We start from the raw sequence: 14,966 nt of genomic DNA on the forward strand, positions 1-14,966 counted from the left end.
TCACCATCACCAAGTGCCTGCCCAAAATATTCTATGAGATGGTTTTTGCAAGCTTCCAAAGGATAAGGGTTGAATAACAGTGAAGTTGCAGATGTCTTTCTTCAAGTAATATTTTTAATTTATATACAACCGATAGTATTTAAGAAGGCATTTCCCATTGATCTTTATGAGGGATCTATACCAGGAGGATCCACCAGTCTATTGTCTCCCCATTCCTCATTTTAATAGACAATAGTCTGGCTGAGGCATGAAAATGGAGTGCTGTGCAATATCATTATGCAGCATGGAAGAGGGGGAAAAAAAAAGATAATTTAAACAAGAAGGCAACTGTAAATTGGCTCCCGAAATGGTGAGGATTGGAGTAGAGCAGACAGATGTTTGGAGAGTTATGGTCTCTTTTCATTTACTCCTAAGAAATAACTTTGCATGGCTCTCCGGTTCCTTGAATATATAACCAAATCCTGCTGTACTTTCCCCTTTATGGTCTGGTAGAACAGAAGAGGAAGACGTAGAAAAGGCTCGGTGGGACTTATGCATCCTGTTCGCATTGTGGAGCAAAGCTGTGCAGTAGCGCTTTCTGTGTATATAGAAAAGACAATAAGGAACATGCGAGGATTTGGAGAAGAAGTGGTAGTTAATGAGACAGCTGTGAAGGAGCACAGGGAGATGCTGGTTATCCAGAGCACTGATCCATATCACATTTTGAAGGCCAGAACAACCTCCCACTTAGCAGAAGACGACGAGGAGCTCAAGACTAATGTCTGCAAATAAATGGATGAGGAAAAATCTGGGAGGTTGTGCAGGCCAACTTAGAAGGGTTATTGCGTGTATTCAGGGGAGGGGAGAGGAAAGGGACATTGGAGGGGAGATCTGAATAAACGGAAGGGAGCATTTCAGAGCAAAGGCAACCCAGGAACATGTGTGCTGAACTGCCAGGATTATGTTGAAAGTATTATTTGTGGCTGCCTGGAAGATTTCCCCTGCAAACCAAGAATCTTTTCAGGAAGCTTCATTCAGTTAGATAGCTATGATTCAACAACAGGTTTTCAGAAATCCAGCCACATTTTAAAAATATTATATTTAAGCTTTGAAGTGGGAAAAGCTGAAGAAGAGCTATGGTAGTTGTGAGATTAATTCACAGAGTCTGATGCTTCTGCAAAAGAGTTGTCTGTTAGGCAGGATTTCTGAGATGAGATCCGCTGGAAGTTTGGATGCAACTCACTGTCTGGTCTTTGACTGCAATCAGGGGCATAGGAAGGGGGGCGGTGGGGCGAACCGCCCCAGGTGCCCTCACTGAGGGGGGGTGACATTTGGCGCGGCATGCGCCCGCAACTCCCTAGCCTACTACCCCGAGCCAGCAGGGTAAGGGGGGAGCTGCACCACTTTGCCGGTGGTATTCCCCCATCACCCTTCATTTTGACAGCTTGGGGGAGGCTTGGGAGCCACGGGTGGGTGGCGTGCCAAATGTCCGCCATGGGTGGCTCGCTCCACCCCCATGTGCAGCTCTCTCTGCCCTGGCTGCACGCACGCATGTCGCTCCGGGCAGCCGAGGGACTATCCCGCGCCTGGGAGGGCACCCTCCGCACCATGCCCCCCTCGGGAGCGCGTCCGCTCTGGGCAGCGCGGGCATATGCTCTGCTGCTGGCCGCAATAAAGACTGATAGAATGAATGAATGAATGAATGAATGAATGAATGCAACTCAGCTTGCAAAAACAAAAATAAAAATCCTCTCTCTGAGTCAGGGACTGTCAGATTCCCAGACTATCCCTCTATCTTTAACGTATTGTACTGACCTTTCTATCTCCTCATTTAGACTTGAAACTTTGTAAAAGACACTTTGTAGTACAGTGGTACCTCAGGTAACATTCGCTTCAGGTTACAGACTCCGCTAACCCAGAAATAATACCTCAGGTTAAGAACTTTGCTTCAGGATGAGAACAGAAATCGTGTGGTGGCAGCAGGAGGCCCCATTAGCTAAAGTGGTGCTTCAGGTTAAGAATAGTTTCATGTAAAGAACGGACCTCCAGAACGAATTAAGTACTTAACCTGAGGTACCACTGTATATGGAAGCTGTGCTGAGTATCAGCCACCAGCGCAGGCCCAAGACATTTTGGCACCGGAGACAAACCACAGAATAAAACCCACCAGGGAAGACGGGTGAGTGGAGATCTACATCAGGAGCAATGGCGGAATAAAGATCTACACTGGGAACAGGGTGGGGATCTAATCACCCTTTCTTGATGGTTGAAGTGGGAATCAAAGGTTGTCAGAGGGGTGAGCATGGTCAGCAAAACAAGCTCCACGGGACCAGGAGCTAAGCATCCTTCAGGAAATGCTATATTAATTCTGTATTCTATAGATTTTACAGAGAAGAGTGGTTTGCCTGGCTAGTAGAACTTTACTTTGGTGATTTTTCAGAAGACCAAGGTGAGAGTTCTCATGTGAAAACAGTTATTGTCTGTGCAAGGTGTGCTGATTATAGTGTGGTAAGGTGCGAGAGTATTATATGTCAATCTCCTTCCCTGACATCTGTCCTATCTACACGCCATTAAAATATAGGAAGGTACGATGATCTCTATCCCAACTCTCTGTTATTAAAGCAAGAGAAGGATAACATCTGACTTGCACAGTGTAGCAAGTAATATTGCGTACTAACCTCTGCTTGCTCTGCGGCAGGAGATTAATAGAACAGTCGCACAAAGGTTTCAGGCTGTTCAGAAAGGGCTGGCCACAGAGGCTATCATTGCTATGCACTGAACAATTCATGTTTACTTAGATAACCTTTTACTACAAATTCAACTGAAAATAAGAGAAATAAATGTTTCTTCTGCTGAAAATTATGACTTTACAAGGAGGCTTCACACATCAAGCAGGCCACACGCTGGATTTGATCTTTGGCACCGGTATAGATGTGATCATGTCTCCCTCGATGAAGGTGCCATGGTCTGATCACTATGCACTGAAAGCCAGGATTGATTTTCCACCCCCACCCTGCTTAGGTGGCGAGCCAATTTGGGCTCGCCCGCGGAGGCTGATGGACCCTGATAGATTCCGTCAGGCCTTGCGGGACCTTGCTCCCCCTGGCGACTCATTGACTGAGCTTGTTGAGGGCTGGAATATCCAGCTCCTGGCAGCCATCGATGAGATCGCACCTAGGCGCCCTCTGCGACCCCGCAGAAACCGGGCTCCCTGGTTTACCGAGGAGCTTCGGAAAATGAAGCGGGACCTCAGACGGCTAGAGCGAGTATGGCGGGGTGCACGTGACGGAGCTTCAAGAACATCTTATAGGGTTTTTATGAAAACCTACGAGATGGCAGTGAAGGCCGCTAAGAAGTCCTACTTCTCGGCCTCCATTGCCTCCGCTAGCTCTCGCCCGGCGCAATTATTTAGTATAATTCGGTCTTTAACGTCCCTCGAAGGACAGCCAAATTTAAATAACAATTCGACACATAGCTGTGAGGCATTTGCGAGCTTTTTTGCGGAGAAGGTCCTGTTGCTCCACCATGACCTCCCTGCCAATTTGGATACAATGAAGGAACTGGAGGCCCCTCGACTGTCCTCGGGTCCAGTATTGGACCACTTTGACCGGATATCCCCAGCTGATGTGGACAGACTCCTCCAAGCTGGAAAGCCCACCACTTGTCCTCTTGACCCGTGCCCGTCCTGGCTGATTAGAGCGTGTCCAGACGAGGTGCGGGCCCCCCTGGGTGATATCATCAATTTGTCCCTTGGCACTGGGATATTCCCAGGGGAACTGAAGGAGGCAGTGGTGCGTCCGCTCTTAAAGAAAACATCATTAGATCCTTTAGATCTATCCAATTACCGCCCGGTTTCGAATCTTCCATTCCTGGGTAAGGTGATTGAGAGAGCGGTTGCTGAACAGCTTGGTAGGTTTCTGGATGAAACATCTGCTCTCGACCCATTCCAGTCCGGCTTCCGCGCTGGTCATGGGACCGAGACGGCTCTGGTCGCCCTAACAGATGATCTCCGCAGGCAGCTGGATCGAGGCGGGTCGGGGCTGCTGATTCTTCTAGACCTGTCAGCAGCCTTTGACATGGTCGATCACGAACTCCTGGACCGCCGCCTTGCCGACGTGGGGATCCAGGGCACAGTCCTTCAATGGCTGCGCTCGTTTCTCTCCGGTCGGGGACAGAGGGTGGCGCTTGGGGGGGAATTGTCATCGCGCCACTCCTTGGTGTGTGGAGTGCCTCAGGGTGCGATTCTCTCCCCGATGCTTTTTAACATCTTTATGCGCCCCCTCGCCCAGCTTGTCCGGAGTTTTGGGCTGGGTTGCCATCAGTATGCCGATGACACCCAACTCTATCTGTTGCTGGATGGCCATTCTGACTCGGCCCCAGATACACTGACCAGATGTCTGGAAGCTGTGGCTGGATGGTTACGTGGGAGCCGGTTGAAGTTAAATCCTTCGAAGACAGAGGTCCTCTGGCTGGGACGGAGCGATATGGGATTGAGGGGGCAACTCCCGTCTCTTGCGGGGGTGCAATTAGTGCCAGCATCATCCGTGAAGAGCTTGGGTGTAATCTTCGATACCTCCCTCTCTATGGAGGCGCAGATTACAGCTATAACAAAGGCGGCATTTTTTCATCTCTGCCAGGCTAAGCAGTTGGCTCCTTATCTCTCTCGCCCTGACCTAGCCCCTGTGATCCATGCGACGGTCACCTCCAGACTGGATTATTGTAACTCGCTCTACGTGGGGCTGCCCTTGAGACTGACCCAGAAACTCCAGCGGGTGCAGAATGCCGCGGCGAGACTCCTTACGGGGTCTTCGCTGCGAGATCATATCCATCCGGTGCTGTACCAGCTGCACTGGCTCCCGGTGGAGTACAGGATCAGGTTTAAGGTGCTGGTTTTAACCTTTAAAGCCCTATACGGCCTAGGACCCTCGTACCTACGGGACCGCCTCTCCTGGTATGTCCCACAGAGAAATTTACGGTCTGCAAATAAAAACACCCTAAAGATCCCAGGCCTCAGAGAGGTTAGGCTGGCCTCAACTAGAGCCAGGGCCTTCTCGGCCGCGGCTCCAATCTGGTGGAACGCTCTGTCACAAGAGACTAGAGCCCTGCAGGACCTGGCATCCTTCCGCAGGGCCTGCAAGACAGAGCTGTTCCACCAGGCCTTTTGTCAGGGCGCAGCCTGACCCCCTCCTCTGGCAATCTGCACAAAAATTTGCTTGATGGTTGCCATTAATTTGATTTTAATTTGATTTAATTAATTTTACAATGAATGTTTTAGAATGTTGAACTATTTTTATTGTTGTTAGCCGCCCTGAGCCCGGCTTCGGCTGGGGAGGGCGGGATATAAATAAAATTTATTATTATTATTATTATTATTATTATTATTATTATTATTATTATTATTATGAGCATTAATTCTAGGGCGACACTTTTGCTGAAAATATGAGCAAGCCAGACAACAGGCTACAAAAAGTTGCATTTTTAGTATAATAGGGAGAAAATGAATATGTATACAGTCATACCTTGGGTTAAAGACGCTTCGGGTCAAATCTTTTCAGGTTGCGTCCCACGGTGACCCATAAGTACCGGTAAGGGTTACTTCCAGGTTTCGCCACTTGCGCATGCGCAGACACTCAAAATGACGTCATGCGCATGCGCAGAAGCGGCGAATCGCGACCCAAGCGGACGCACAGACGTGGGTTGCGTTCTGCTCAGGTTGCAAACGGGGCTCTGGAACGGATCCCGTTCGCAACCAGAGGTACCACTGTATCTGTGACCAGTTGTAACTCTATGGATTGGTTCCCAAGTTTCTGAAAATGTTTGCACCCAGCTTAAGAAACACAAAAACCAGACTTTCCTGCTGGACTTCGGTCTACTGTATTGTGTTTTTTCTATCCATAAGATATATAGAAGCATAGGAAGCTGTCTTATACAGTTGGTCTGTCTAACTCAGAAGGCTTCATGCTGATGGGTAGCAGGTCTTCAGGGTCAAACAGAAGATTTCCCTAGCCTTACCTGGAGGTGCAGGAGATTGAATCTAGAGCTTTCTGCTCGCAAAACAAGTGCTTTACTACTGAACTTTGATTCTTCCCTGAAACCCTTCCTTATTCTTGGCTTTAAACCACCAACTTGGATGGCTTTAAAAGAGGATTAGAAAAAATCATGGATGGAAAAGACTGTCATGATAGCTATGTTGTGTCTCCACCATCAGAGGTACTTTTCCTTGAATAGATTCCCTTTGAATCCTCACAGATGTATGCCACTTTATTTCATGACTTGATTATCTGGAATCATGTAACCAAACCATAGAACCTGAAGCTCACTCATGTCTGGGGGCCTCTTCAAACATCTTCGCTGCTTTGACTTGCTGAGCGAGTTCATTCCATTCCTCTACAACAGCATCTCTTCTCTAGGCTAATAAGGCTGTTCATATTTTGCATACAACTCTTGAGCGCAGATGTGTGAAAAACACAAGCAGCAAAACAAGGTTAAGTGATTCAATCTGTTGTGCTTCAGTTCGTTGAAAGTTTTTAAGGCTACAAGGAAAACGAAAATGAAGAAGTGCCGTTTACATTTGGACCGTATAAGGAGTAGAAATTCCCTCGACTCCTTCAGAAGCAATCAGATTCACATTTGGGTGCAAATCCCACTGACCTAAGCAGACTTATTTCTGAGAATACTATCTGGATACATTAATCTTCCAGACATACGATTTTTATTTAACTTATATGAGGCTTTTAACCTTTTTTTTAAAAAAAATCTCCATTGCTGTGCTTGAATTAAACAACAGCAACAAACACTATCTGGAGCTTTTCAGTGCTCCACAAGAAGGTTTCGGACAGCCTCACTTCTTTGTGAGCCCATGAACCTAGAGAAACATGGATATATAGCCAAGCACAGAGCTATAAGACACTGATATGTAAAGAAACAGTCACAGAAGGTTTTGTGGGGCCCTGATACAACTTGGGGGAAGGGGGTTAGTGATGTGCTTTGAGATGGGAGGGAAGGACCTTCAATTCTCCTTGATATTAGGCTCTACAGATATTAGGCTCTACACAGAGCTGATAAACACAGGGAGCACCCCAAAATGAAGCAAGAAAACCTGATTTTATCACTCATTCCTTGCTTCTTTTCTCCCTCCTCCCCCCTCCCTACAGCTTAATTGGTGTACAGTATTAGAATTGCTTGGACAGTGACTTATATATGACAATTGATTATAACTTGCTGTATTTAAAAAGGAGGGTGAGCCTTGGCTGTCACAATTAAGCAGAAGGAGTTATGGAGGAGCAAACATTTAGATACATATTGTGCATTTATTGCCATGCTGCTTATCTGCACAGCTTTCCTCTGTAATGACATTGTTATGATGCAATAAATGTGGGGAATAGCTTAATAGCAGATGTTAAATGACATAATTTATTCAGAGGCCTCAATAATTACTGCAGTATTTGTATCCCAAGTATTTCATTGTATGTTCAATATGTCTCACGCAACAGTAATGAAGTGTAATACTGAAATTAAAGGTCAGCTGTAGAAATGTACACCAACTATAAAAGAGGAAAGTTGTGTAGCCAGATTAAGTATATGTTTACTTGGAAGTCCTATCAGTTTCAATACTACGTACTCATAACACACTGTGATAAATCTTCCAGTGGAGGAAAGTCTATATCTATGGATCAGCCACAACAATGCCACTCTGTGTGCTCTCACATCAAAGGCCTGAAACATGACCCAAAGCTGTAAAGGGATAGCACCTTTCCCTAAGCAGATGCTCTGGACTGCAGCCCACATCATCCCTGGCTTTTGGTCATGCTGACTAGGACTGGAATTGTAGTTCTAAATGTCTGGAGGGCATCAGGTTTTTAGGATCACCCTGCACTTGTGTAGGACCCTGGTAGAGACACATGCCCGACTGGCAAGTTTTCTCCCTCCTGGTCTGTCATTCGGGAGCTTCAAAAGCTTTCTTCAGCTCTTTTCTTTACTCTATGGAATGAAAACATACACCGTCATGTGATAGACAACAATCTCATGACTGCAAACACAGAGCGGGAATCCTAACAGGAGAAGGCTAGTATAGAGGCAACATTTTTATTCAATCAAGTGCACCTCCTTTCCTTTCTTTTTCTAAGAGAGTAAAGTTCATATATTCACGAGATGCCAAGAGTTAAATTAGTCATAGAAAAACACAGGGAAGGTCCTGCAGGTGTGTTTGTGTGGCCTTCATATCATACATTTGATTGAGTATTGCAATTTGGCTTATTGGAGAAGCAAGCAATTGAGCAGTTGATAATATGCGTTAAATACTCTAGAGTCTAACAATCACTGATATTATTTAGGAGAACTAATGGTAACTAACAAAGTAAATAGATTCCTTTTTAACGCTTCCATTGAGAAACTGGGATGTCTGCAATTAAATCATGTTCAGTATGTTCATGTAAGTGAAATGAAATAAAATGATGATTGATTCATTTCTTAATGAAAATCATGGATGCCTAATAGAACAGGATCCATTATGGGGACCCAGTTTTAGCTCATATTGCCGTTGACTCACATCTTTTCTTTATTTCTTGAGGCAGGAATGAAATGTTGCATGTTAGATTAATTTACTTATGAGAGATTAGTGCTTTAATTTGTTTTAATTAACTAAAATTTAAGCTGAAAGGAGTTCTTAATTGGCGGGGCAGCAATTGAAAGGCACATTTTTCCTTTTTGAGGTTAGCTTCATTATCATACCTCAAAAGGGCACCTATATTGACCTGCTGGTAGTCTCAAACATGCAATTATGCATACACAGAGAAAGGCATATAGTACAATCCTACAAATGTTTACTCACAAGGAAACCTCATTGAGTTGAATAGGATTTATTACCAGGTAGGTTTCTGTAGGACTGAAGCTTTAATCAATTGGTTAAAAGGCAGATGATTACTCAAGAAGAAAACCTTTAATTGGTTGACAACCTTATTAACTATTATAGTCTTAGTATGTGTCATACAGCTAAATTGATCTTACCATCTCAGGATACACTTGTAAACATCCATTAGCAGGTTTAGCATAATCTCAGGAGCAGTTTGAAAGTTACTTAGAATTCACTGTAATTAATGAGGTGCCATTTCCAAGTAACTTTACATTACTCATGGCACAATGGCGACTACAGCTGTCCCTTGGCCATGTGGAGGTTTACCTTTTCAGGAACAGTCAACTTCTGAACGAAAGAGAGGCAGCTGTGTCTGTTTGAGTGATGCATGAATTGAGGAGAAGGAAATTAACTAGCAGGCATGTTTCATATTCTGAAGCCTCTCCCTCCTGGTGCTAATTCATCATTCTCCCCTGCATCCTTGTTTTTTATGTCGTAGGCCATTCTCCCCCCCCCCCCAACTGCAGTGAAATATACTATCAGGTCTGTGCAGTTGCTCTACAACTGAAACAGACCTAAGGCATTTTGTTTAATAGAAACACCAGCTTGAAATGCAGCAGCTGTTTAAGAGATTTAATTGTCCAGTGTCTTTTCTTCTTAATAGCTGCCTTGCATGCCAGATGGGGAAAGGGTGGGTGCAAAGGATATCCTACTTGCACATGGAGGGGGTAGAATTACAGCCCCTTCCCTTTTGAATGTGATGGGAAAGTCCCCAGTTGCTATTGCAAGTAAGGAAGGAGGGAATACTAAGTAAGTTGAAGATGCACTTTCAGGGTACTATTATCCAGCACACTTGGAATCTTGGGGAAATTTACCATCATTTCGTTCAGTGGTGAATCTGAACTGCTGTCTATCTGCTTTCAGAAGACCTCCAAAGACCTATCATCTGTAGTATCCTCAGTTGAGCTGGTAAAGAAACTCTGTTTCCCTTTGAGTTTTTAAAAGCATAGGTCACTGAGATTGTGACAGCACCAATTAACACTAAATCAGAGGCAGGCCAATGTGGTGCCTTCAGATACTTTTGGAGTATATATTTATCCGTATTCCATTTCCATGAAACTTAGATAGAGAAGGCGTCTATCATGTAGCTCAGGGGTCAGCAAACTTTTTCAGCAAAGAGTCAGTCCACCGTCCCTCAGACCATGTGGTTGGCCGGACTATATTTTCGGGGGGGGGGATGAACAAATTCCTATGCCCCACAAATAACCCAGAGTTGCATTTTAAATCAAAGCACACATTCTACTCATGTGAAAACACCAGGCAGGCCCCCACAAATAAACCGGAGATGCATTTTAAATAAAAGGGCACATTCTACTCATGTAAAAACACGCTGATTCCCGGACCATCTGTGGTCCAGATTTAGAAGGCGATTGGGCTGGATCCGGCCCCCAGGCCTTAGTTTGCATACCCATGATATAGCTCATCATCACACATGCCTAGACCTTTTCAACATCTTAGTCACATTACAAGTGTTGGATGTCTGATGGGAATTGCCGTTTTTTTCGCTCTATAAGATGCACTTTTTCCCTCCTAAAAAGTAAGGGGAAATGTGTGTGTGTGTGTTATGGAGCGAATGCAGGCTGCACAGCTATTGCTGAAGCCAGAACAGCGAGAGGGATCGCTGCGCAGCAATCCCTCTTGCTGTTCTGGCTTTTGGGATTCAGAATATTTTTTTTCTTGTTTTCCTCCTCAAAAAACATACTCCTCAAAAAACTAGGTGCGTCTTATGGTCGGGTATGTCTTATAGAGTGAAAAATACGGTAAGTCCTTCTCCATTTGGTGGCAGTGAATCTTGCTGGGCTTTCTATTTCTGCATGATTTCTAAGCATATATATATATATTTATAAGATATTTATTAAGATTTTCAAAAAATTACAAAATAAAAAGAAAAAAGAAAAATACAAAATAAAAATAGTTAAAAAACAGTTCAGTCTTTCCATCACATATTTTTCATTTGCTTATTTCCCAGACCTCCTCACGCCTTCCTTTTCTGTATTCCAGTTCAAATTGTTAATTCAGCAAATCCCTCCCATCTTCATTCATCTTAATCTTCAATTTTTAAATATTATAACATTAATTTTTTTACCTATTAATAACCATTTTCTCCTATTCCCTTATATCATTACAGCAAAAGACCACTTAGTTTCTATCCAACATCATTCTAACATTCATTAATTTTACAGTATTTCTGTAAATAATCTTTGAACTTTTTCCAATCTTCTTCCACCGACTCTTCTCCCTGGTCTCAGATTCTGCCAGTCATTTCTGCCAGTTCCATATAGTCCATCACCTTCATCTGCCATTCTTCCAAGGTGGGTAGATCTTGTGTCTTCCTCTAAGCATATTTTCTTGATGCTCCAAGAAGCTTCTCATGAAGCTCTAAAAAAGCGAAAGAGAGAGAGAGAGCCTGAACACCTAGGGATTCTGGAGGCCTGCCTTATGTATGTGCCCCTGATCCATACCCTCTTTGAGCTTACGCATATGCAGGCAAACATCTGAGCTGGGCTCCTACATGCATGGGTCTCAGTTGTGGATGGTTCCTACCCATTTGGATGCTTCTAACCACAGCTTCCCCCCTAGAAACTCCTTTTTCTATACCACGGCCCTGGAGAGGTGAAATGTGCTCCTACACATCTGATATTGAATCTACAGTTCATGCAATAGGAGCTGACCCATGTTTGCTTCTGTAGTCTTATGGTATGAGAGCACAATACAAAATGTATTATCAGATTGGAGCCATGTGAAGGAGAATTTAATATTTGTAATGTTTATATAGAGATTTATCTCAGACCCACTTCTCTCATATACATTATTTCCCAGTCTAATCTAATATTTGCCTGAAATCTTCTTTGTGTTCAATACTTTTTAGAACAGTAATAAATAATCCAATTCAATTTAGAAAATAATAATGTTTTCCTCCAAATTCTAATAATCCTGTGATACAATCTGTCCCCATTTATAGTAACATGCAGTAATTTCCGTCCCTTTCATTTTCTTTTCCTGTCCCCACCCCCACCTCATTTTTCAATTAATTTTTTTATTGGAGGTTCTTTTGTTCACATGGTTTTGAATAGGATGCTAGGAGCTATTTAATTCATAGTTTTCATTCTATCTTCTTCAAGTTTTTTTTTTCCTTTTCCATTTAATGCAGCAGATATTGCTTGAGACAAAATTATGTGCAACGACTAATGGATATTATTGCTGACCAGTTCAGAACTTGAAATCAAACGTTTAAAGTGAAATGTAATGAAATGTCCTTGCTCTTCCAAATTCTGCAGCAGGAAAATTTCATACCATCAGATGGACACAATGCTCCAACGTGCAATTTGTTACTGCTGAGAGTATTGGAATATTATGGTTACAACTAAAAGATCATTCAGAAAACCTTTCTAACATGTTCCTTTTCACTTTCAGCTAGTGCTGTGCCAAAAATCTGTATTACAATTTCTCAAAAGTTTTGGTACTGTTTCTCCCCCCCCCCCCGTTTCAAAAATTAATGAAAACATTTTTTTAAAAAAGTTTGCTTCCTCCACAGAAAAAACTTCAGTTTTTCTGATTCATTGGAAGGGCACTTTATAATTTCAGTGGGTGAAGTATTGAGTTTACCATGCCTTTGCAAGATGGCTGAGGGTGGTGTGCATAGCTGTCAACTTACAGATTTGAAAATAAGGGACCAGCAGCCTCAAAAATAAGGGACCAGCAGCCAAAATAATGGATTTTCAGAGCACAGGTATGTTCAACTTCTAAGCCCCTCCGAGCCAAAGGCAGAAAGCCCAGCCAGCAGCCAAATGAAACCTCAAGTGGTGGTTCCCACAGCGCAGCAACCCGGCAAAGGGGATGCAGCAAGGAAAACCACCGTCACCTCTCCACTGGGAAGCGCTGAGCAAAGGCGAGTCCCCAGGCAACGCAGCCAATTTGATCGGCACAAGGCATGCAAGCTCCCAGTCGTTCTTAGACTCCTTATTGGGTGAGCAACGCAGCCAAGCAACACAGTTGGAGCCTCCCTCCTCCCTGGCCAGCAGGGAGGGAGGGAGAGGAGCTGCTTCCTTTGAAACCTGGGAAATTTAAGGGACATCCTCAATAAGGGACAGCAGCAGGACATGGCACTGGGATAAGGGACTTTCCCGCCAAATAAGGGACAGTTGACAGCTATGGTGGTGTGTGAGCTTTTCTTTCCATTAAATTTAAGGAGTTAAATCATGGTGTCCTTCCCTGGGCTTTAATTGAAGCTTGGGAAAACTGCAGATTGAGGCTACTTATTGTTTGCGATTGGCAGGCTCACTGGCTTTGTTTTTAAAGGAAGCCTTCCCTTTTACCGTTTATTAATTTTTTTTTAATTTAAACAATTTCTTTAAAAGTTTTTTTTTTTAAGTAAAAGAAGAAGAAGTTCACTTAAAAAATAACTGCCAGTTGTCAGGTGCTCGACAGGCAACTTCTGTGCCTTCCTACACTTATAGGACAGGACAGCCAAGTGCATCACTTAGTTGTCAGGAAGAGCAGGCAATTGGGAAGGTGACAGAAGGCAGACCACCACACGCCACTCAAGAGATTTTAATTAATTCCCCCCTTTTGATTCCCCCCCTTATTACTTGATTGAGAATGGTAAAAAGGTAGATGCATTTCTGATAAATCACTGCTTTTAATCGCTCCATTCAAGAGGCCCATGAGTCAGCTTATGCTTTCTGCTTTATCTCCTTTGCTTAAACCCTCATATCCATGCCTTAAATAGAGGTGCTAACACAGGCCTTTTGTTTTAGTGAAAATAGCATTGTTGGCATCCGTCTGTCTTGAGAGGCAATGGAGTGCACCTCCAGGGGTGAAGTCAAACCATTACATTAGCAGCACTGAAGTGACCTCTCTGGGGTGCAAGCCTGGGCAGCTTGTATGGAAGTTATGGGCTGCCCAGACGACAGGACCCTCCTCTCGGCCTTCCTGATGTGGTCCAAAGGAAAGCTGAGGAAGATGTTTGGCACTGGCTTGGCTGCAGGAGTTGCCAATAGGGGGAGGACAAGACACCATCCAACCATCTTAGGGACTCCACTCCGGATTTGTGTAGGGTTTATTCAGGGACTGGGCAGAGGAAGAGGAGTGGAGACCGCCTCCCCATCCTGACTCTTCCAGGGAGGAGGAAGAGGAAGACAGCATAGACTTACAACAGTGGTTTGTGGGAGGTCATAGTTCAGAGGCAGATGAGGGGGAAAGTTGTGAAATAATGGGAGGAGAGGAGGAGGAGGAGGAAGCAGGGCTACAGCTGATGGACACGGTGTCATTGGAAAGCCTTCCAGACCTTCCATCTCCCAGAACCTGGCGAGCCTTGAAAGTAGGAGAGCAAAGAGCTCAAAGACAGAGGGCATGTAGCAGCGCCCGTAGAAGAGATGATGAGATTGATGAATGAGGAAGTGAGGGAGATGTGTGTGTGTGTGTGTGTGTGTGTGTGTGTGTGTGTGTGTGTGGAAATCCACTCAGGATAATGCCATTATCCAAGAGGCTGGGTTCTATAGTCTCTCTCTCTGTAAATACTGAATAAAAAAGGATGATAAGAAACCTTCCCTTGTTTTTATACTTTCCTGGGCAGCGAGTCAGGAGCTGTTGGCAGCATCCTGGCAGGTTTACTCCTTAGGCTTTTCTTTTCCCAAGGCAGCAGAGTTTTAGGTTCAGAGTTTTCCTTCTCCTAGATAGGCTACCTTCCCAGGTTGTCAAACTTCTCACTTCCCTCTACAGCACGTGCAGAAACCACCTTCTTGACTGTTGGTCCCACTATCGGTCTCGTCAATTCAATTCACCAGAACCTGTCTTTGCATGTGGTGGAAATCACTAAGTCACTGGATTTATTTTAGATCCATTGACTACCCTCACCTGGTATAGCCAGCCAGTCGAAACCATTCCTGGGGTGTGGCTGTTGTCGCATGTTAACAGCTTCTAGGACCCACAGGTGAGAGCTAAGTGCAGGGTGGGGACCAAAGGTGACAAAACTACCCCAGAAGAAGAATGACATGTCTCTCACCAGAGGTACTACATCTCCCCTAACACCCCTCCCCAATAGCATATCAAATGCATTGTATTAGGGAGGATTGCA

General features: G+C 44.3%; 1 long non-coding RNA gene across 1 annotated transcript in view; it reads left to right on the forward strand.

Moving 5' to 3' along the window:
• LOC309542787 overlaps positions 1–13,782 on the forward strand; it is a 49,434-nt gene extending 35,652 nt beyond the window's left edge. Inside the window, exon 4 of the long non-coding RNA XR_014224433.1 lies at positions 13,648–13,782. This is a non-coding gene — a long non-coding RNA (uncharacterized lncRNA). The remainder of the gene's footprint in view (positions 1–13,647) is intronic.
• Positions 13,783–14,966: the final 1,184 nt, after the last annotated feature.

This window comes from Podarcis vaucheri, assembly GCF_965113315.1.
Source record: "Podarcis vaucheri genome assembly, chromosome: 11".
Taxonomy (NCBI): Eukaryota; Metazoa; Chordata; class Lepidosauria; order Squamata; family Lacertidae; genus Podarcis; species Podarcis vaucheri.